Below are 7,661 nucleotides of genomic sequence, written 5' to 3'. Positions count from 1 at the left end.
GGGGGCAGCGGCGGGGCCGCGGCGACTCTGCCCGCGGGAGGCCCGGCGGCGAGGGGGGACACCCTGCTCGCCCGTGGGGTTTTTTAAGTTCCTTTTCACGGTCAGCCGGAGAGACAAAGTGTCTTCTTCCCCTCCTCCCCTCTTCCCACGCCGCCCTCCCGCCGCCCCCGGCCCGCGCCTGTGGGCGGTTCTTCCTCCGCCGTCCGATGTCACTGTCCCTCCGTTGGGTCCTGGGTCTCTCCGTTGCCCCCGCCACCGGTGCCCCGCCGGGTTCGGCCCTGACCCGGCGGCAGCCGCCGCCTCCGCACCGCGGATCCGGACCCTGCAGGGCCCGCGCCTCTCACGGCCGGCGGCCTGTATTTATTATTAATTAATTAATTATTATTAATTATTATTATTACACCGTCCACGCAGTTTTTAGGCATCTCCGTTAGGGTTTTCTAATTTTATTTTAAAAGGCACAAACTATAGCTCTTAGTTGAATGTCGCCAGGTATGCTTTCTCTTTTTCCGTGTCTTTCTACAACTGTGTTCTGTGACTCAACTGTATAGTGTTAATATCAGTACAGACTTGTCTAGTTGACCGTATAAATAATGTTTTCCCTTCTCGTAGTCTCTATGGCGTGTCTTTATGGAGAAATAAGGTTCTCACGGGTTCGGTTACCTTTGCGTTTAGAGACACCAGGTTCAGGCAATTATATATATTTTTGTTATCGGTTGCATGTCGTCTCATTTTTTCTTTTCCCTACCTGTTGGAATATGTTTGTGAGCATAATCGTCATAAAATATGTTCAGGGTTTTCAGATTTATTTATATGTGGTTCAAATGAATGCTTCTATTTAAAAGGGGAAATATTTCTACATGTGCATATAGTTTTCCAAGAGTGTACCATTAATTGATTGTTGATAATAAAAACCAAAAGCAAACATAGCTACGGTGTTCTTCCGACTTCTTGTTAGGGTTTTATTCGGAGGGAGGTCTTGGGGTTATTTCTGACAGAGATCAAAAGCGCACATCGCAGAACCTCGACTGAGTCATGAAAAGGAGATGTGCTCAGCAGCATCAATCTCCCGTTACCATCAGGAAGACCGTAACTGCGGGTCCCATCATTACTGGCTAATTTTGCCCTTATTAATTATTTGAAAACAGGCTGATTAGGGGGAGGAACATGCGTCAGATCTGACCTTTCGTCACTACCTCGAAAATCGGAGATGGTCAATATTAAGCGATATCCGCTAAAAGGAAAACAAAAGTGGCACAAACCACAGGCCCGGTTTGCCATTGGGTGCAGCATCCCGCCGGTCGGCGGAGAACCTTCGCCAGCCCTTACACACACAAGTGGAAGGTCGAATCGGCTTCGCAGCTCTGCAGCTTTCGGCAAACGGTTCTGCTGCAGAATGCGGGCGCAGAGGGCAGAGGGAGGGGCTGCCCGCGGGGACTGCGCGGCTACGGGCTTGGCTCCCATCAGGGCCAGGAATGGGCTAGCGGCCTCACATCCCCAGGGACCTGTGCTGCTTGCAGGGTCTGTCGGCGGGAGCCGGGCCCGGCCCGGCCCTGTCCTGCCCCGGGGCAGCGGACGGCGGGACCGACGTGCCGGGCCCCTGCGGGGCACCGGGTAGCTGAGCACACCCGTCTCTCCAAGCCGAGCCAGCACCCCGTTCTCCTCGAAACCCCTCAGGCAAGGGTGAGCCCCCTTCCCCGAGAAGAGCCGGGGTCGCCGCTCATCCCGGTGCCGCCTCCCGGAGCTGTCCCTGCAGCCGGGCACTGGTGGGTTAGCTGTAGGGATACCGGGGCAATGAACTCTATCTGACTCTGACATAGAGTTAAAAAAAAAAAAAGAAAAGGGAAAAAAAGTCTGTGGGTTTGGCAGGGAAGCAAACTTGGCAAAGGCGTTGTCATCTGCAATGTGCGACATCTGCATGGTTGGAGGGCTGGGGAGAGCACCATTAAAAATATGGCAAATGGGACAAGTGCTGTTTCACTAATAAAATACTTCAATTATCAGTTTTAAAATGCTCTAATAAAATATGCAGTGTATTTTCTGAAGAAAAAAATCTGAATGCATTTCTTGAATATATGTTTTGTTATAATGTGGGCAGATTTTGCCATTTTATATTTTCTTCCAAAAGTCATTCCATGACCTAAGAATATCTTTGTTAGAAGTAAACGGACTGTCTCTAGGAATTACGCAGCTGTAGACCATGGCTGAAGTGACCTCTGAGTTTTTATAGAAGGTGAGACCTGTATCACAAGTAAAGCAAGCAAGCAACCAAAGGTAATTTAAAGATATCTCTCCTGGTCAGGCCTTGCTGTATGAAGATGATCAGCTTTCATTTTATGATGTGCAGTTTTGGTTTGAAAACATTAAGAGATGACAACACACTATTTCTTTGGGTATTTTTTGCCAACTTCGCTATTTTATCTGCTAAAACTTGGGCTTTATTTCTAATACAAAGGCTTCAGTTTCCAACAGTGGATATAGTTGCATATCAGCTAGGCCTCTTCTCTCTTTTGATTTTACTACACTGTAAACTGATTTGCATTTTGACCTGTTTTCTTCCTGCTAAACCAAATAGGCTGTGTCATTTACATCTCCCACACTCCCTAAGGTTCAAACTTATAGAATTTTTCCAGAGCTAGAACCACACTCTCCTGTTTCTGAAGATACCTTGCAGAAGGGGTACTGGGATAGTACCAAGCACTGCTGTGTCTCTCTCAATAATGGTTCATACAGAGCTAAGATCACCTCTCTCTTTCTGATCACAATTTTCCACTTAGGTATATAAACTTCTCATTAGTTCTTTTTGGTAACTTCTGCTTTGCCACTGACCCATAAATCCTTTCCTGAGCTGCTGCTTTCCATGTTCTGGTCACCCACACAGTAAAGGGAACCATTGCAGGCCTGAGATATGTGGCACACACCATTTGTAAGGAACAGTGTGCCCATGGCAGACCAGTTGGAATGGTTAATTCAAACTTCATAATTGTTCAGTCAGGAAGAAATGGATTGTTTGAAAATACGTGAAGTTTACTTCCGCTCCCTGCAAAGGTAGGAGGTTAAAAAGGAGTATTAGCTAAATAAATAACTTATAGGATTGCTGCTGACCTTTACAAGCACAGAAGCTAGATGAGGCCCATGGGGTACTCAGCAGGAGTCCAGGCATGAAGAGGATGTCAAAAAGCTGCTCTCCAGTGGCACCAGTGAAAGTCAAATGGGCAAGCTAATCCATAACATCAAGAGGTGCTTTGGGGCTCACAAGGTGAGGAGGTCTGGGCAAAAGGACCTAAGAAGCCAAAAGATGCTGCAGTAAAGAATTGAGATTTTGTTATTTTTGTTGGTTTTACCCCCTCCCATAGTTCAAATAAAGAATTGTTTTATGATCCAACTCAAATTCAATATGAACACATGTTGTGTTCTGAAGAGTTCAGAGATAAATTCACATTGTATTTTTGAAGCAACTTGAGTGTTTTATTGTCTGCTCTTCTAAATACCAAGAGTTAGAATTCAGGTCTAATGTTGAATTTGGCTCTTGCACACACTTTCACTTTTTTCTCTCCAACACATGAACAGAAAGAGTAATTCCTGATTGCAATATGAATCTCTTAGATGGATGCATGACAGTGTAAACATTAATTTTGCTACTAAGGAATATGAGACCAGCATACAGTAAAAACACAATTAATAAAAACAATCTCTTTCGCTTACAAGTAAATGTCTCTAAATTGTTTAATCTTTATATATTGAACTTATTTAGTGGAGTTCTGAAACTATTACCAACCAGTGGGAAAAGGAGATTTCATGAAAAGTGCCTGTGGTCTATTAGAATATATTATTTAAATTCTCTTTTTCTCTCATCTTTTTTTGACATCATTGAAGTGCACCTAGCAGGAGTCCCCTGAATAAGCCAGTCTCCAATCAAGGCCAGCAAACTTATTGCTGCAGTCTGAAGTGTGAGCTCTTTCTGAAGTCAAAATCTTGGGTTTCTTTACATGGGAAGGATCCCCACTGTACAGAGGGGGAACAAGACATGAAGATCACTAGTAATTCCAAGATGCCTACTAAACTAGTACCTGTCTGTAACTCTTGCTGCACATTTAGCATGAAGCATTAAGAGTCAAATATTTATCTCACCTGTAAAGCAGATCAGTGCTATGAAGGTCATACAACAATGGGAGATGAAGCCTTCTGTTTCTGCTATCAGTTTCATTTGGTCTTTTACCAGCTATCACCCAGTGACTGTTATGAAATAAACTGGTGGCTTCATCCCAGGTGCTACTAAAATCCATCTCCATCTTAGAAAAACAACTTTGTGCCTTGTACTTTAGGCAAGAGCTCATTAAGTATGCCAAGGAATGATTTGAGAGGAAAACCATCTTCTTGATTTGTGGGGAATTCATCCAGAAGCAGCTCAAGAAACTTTAGCTGTGAAAATAAAGCTCATGCTTTCATATTTTAGGTTGGAAATTTCCTTTGGAGACAGGAAATCATCTTTTGGGCTGATCCTTGTCATGGTTGTCATATCAAGAGGAAATTAAAATATTTTCCCTTGAAAAGAAGTATTATTTCATACTATTATGGCAGGCTGAGGCCATACTTCTTCCCATTCCTTTCTGAAAGAGAGGTAGTAAAGGAATGCCAATCACATCTCTTGCAGCTTCACAGAGTGTTTAAATTACATATAAAGTCTACAAATAGTATTAGATAAAAGTTCTATGCACTCTTGGGAAGTACAAGTGAGAGCAACTGTCTTTACAGCAGTCTGAAATCTAGTGTCAGCATTAAGGCCTCTGTCAAGAGGCTTAACATATGGATGTGGTCTTCAGGAGCATTCACTTCAGAATTGTTTCACAGAAAGATGTTTACAGAAATAGAGTCAATATATTAATTTCCACCAAGAGGAAAATCTGTCCAGAGAACAAAGCATACATTTTATGAATTTATGTGGTTATTTGGTTCAGGAAAAAGTGACTGAAGTGAAATCAATGACTAAGAGAACTGGTCATCTGGGATGAACATGGTATTTGGGAAAGCTTGGTTTGGTCCTTTCAGAGGCATGCATCACCCAGAGAGCCCAGATAGAGCTGTGGATACTCCATGCCTTTGAAAGTCAATTTACTTCTTGAAACCTCCTGAAACAGTGCCTGCAGCAGTCCCTGCCCAAAGATATAGACACAAACCCCTGTGCTTTCAGGTCTGTTAATACCCACCTATGCATTGAAGAGCAAAGGGAGGAGGCTCATTCATCCCAAGACATGACAGGAACTAGGGTGTACATGCAGCCGCAGCAGCTGTCAGCACTCTCAAGCCTGCTCCCTTCCCCAATGACAAGGGAGCTGAGCCACTGACAGCCAGCTGTGGCACCCAGAGGTTAGTTACCTTCTGGGGCTCATTTCCAAGTAGAGCCAGGAATAACCTCTTCTCTCCACCTGCCTCTTTGTGCGTTACCATGAACAGGCTGGATAGGGCTCAACGTTGGCCTGCCTTTCTTCTGTGATGGTCTGTGCAGTTTTCCATCACTGTGGACTTGTAGGGACTCTCTTCCAGAGAAGCAAGAAGACAATTCAGCTTTAGTGAGTCCTTGGGTGCTTTGGCTCAGCTTGGCAGACACTATCAGAGAGCAGGGGGAGAGACAGCAGACTTGCTGCAAGGTGGAAACTTAAATTCTCATTGAGGTTTATTATCACTGTGTCAGTGGAGTTCAGTGTGATGTAGTTACACAGATATATTCCACAGGCTGTCACAAGCTGCAGGTTATTCCTGCCTTTATTTTTTTTTTTTAATTTAAGGAGTCTGACATCACAGTTCATCACAAAATAATCTTAAAGCAGTGCTGTCAGGAGAATTTAAGAGCTCTTGGCCCTGTATTCATTTCACAATATCAAACTGTTTCTAAAAACAGCTACCAAAATATTCTTGCATATTATCTTCAAAAAGTTTATCAAAAGAGATGAGCTCTGAAAATAAGCAGCTCAGGAATCTCCACAGGAAATACTGTAAACAAAACGCCACCACAACTTGGACACCAACATCTGAGGAAATCCCTCTCACTTTAATTCAAAAGTTACACACTTTCTTTAAAAAATGCGTGTCTCTTCATTTTTAATAACAAAGTCTTCTTACATCTAGAAGAAGAAGAAGAGGTAGTTTAAACTCTATCTGCTGCTACTGCATGCACTTGTAATGCATTATGTGACAGCCTATTTTAAAACGGTGATGCTTTAAACACAGAGATCTAATTATCACTAGGACTATCTACATGGAGACAAAAAGTTAGATAAACATGGTGTGGGCGGTTTTGTCAACCTCAAGGAAGAGGATGCTCTAAATGTACATCTAAGTCCTTCACTCCCATCATATTTAATTCCCACTGGGAATGTAGCACTCCTAAAGTATTTCTGGGCTCGTTCACTGACTATCAAATCTGGTGGCATTCACAGAAAGGTGGTGAGAAGGATCAAGGACACATATCATTCAAGAGAGGTGTGAAAAGTTATTTGTATTAATAATTTGTATTTTACAGTGCTACTGTATAATATTAAGTATGAATGCTAAAACACTGACAAAACTGGGAAGTTAGATTAGGCACTTTAGGTTTTTCCCCATTTAATCTCACCTTTCAGTCACTGCATCGCTCAACCTCTCTCCTAATGTTGGTTAGGAGAAAAAAAAGTAGGATAACATATAACAGTGTAATCATTTGATTCCTGCTGAAGCGAGTTTAGAATCAGTAAATGGAGATACTTCCAGTCTCTAAATAATCAAACTGAGACTCATTGCCACAAGACTGGGTTGATGTCAAGATTTTAACTGAATTCTAAAAAAACTTGAGCTCTCAAGTAAGAATATCCAGCCAGCACAGCTGCAGTTAATAAAATACTCTGAAAGATTTCTGACATAAACCCACCCATTTCAGTGTAAGTCAACCTCCACTTATTGAAGATGAGACCTTTTACAAAAATTTCCACCAACAAATTTTTTATGTGTTCTTCTAAATCACCTGTTGTTGTTCCATTTCAGAAATGGGTTTACAAACTGTAGATCACAAGTTTTAAGATGTATGTCAGTCTCTATTTCAACATTCTAATAGAAAATTAATAGAAAATTAAAGCATGCCCTCCCAGATTTCCCTCATTTACATGTTTCACTGTCTTTTTTGTTTGGCAGTAGTCCCTGTTACATTCATGGGGTCAACTTCAATCCTGGCTGAAGTACATTCCACAGCTGAAGTAAAATACATCTTCAAAAGTGATTAATTTTTCCTATTATTGCTGATTACTTTCATTGATTTCACTGGTGTATACCACTAATACATTTAAATGTCAATGTGGGAATTATTAACCTCAATTATTTCCTTCCAAAGATCATGACATTTTGCTGTTGTTGAGATTCTAGGATATATACAGACAAACTTATGGCCATATTTGTCTTTAAATTTTCCTGAATAATCTGAATAAAACTTCTTAAGTATAAAATGCTTTTGAAGTATTTTACTTTTAAAGAATTTTTTACAAAAAATGAAAAGATTTAATAATTTAAAAATAGGCATATTAAACCCCTGTAATTTCAAAACCCAGTTACATGTGTATTCTAAACAAAAAGGGTTTTCTCCAAACAAAGAAGAATATTAATGTTACAGGAGAAGATTCAATTATATAACTGTG

This window comes from Corapipo altera, unplaced genomic scaffold (assembly GCF_003945725.1).
Source record: "Corapipo altera isolate COAL_440 unplaced genomic scaffold, ASM394572v1 22, whole genome shotgun sequence".
In the NCBI taxonomy this organism is placed as follows: Eukaryota; Metazoa; Chordata; class Aves; order Passeriformes; family Pipridae; genus Corapipo; species Corapipo altera.
Note: the sequence above shows the minus strand (reverse complement) of the source record.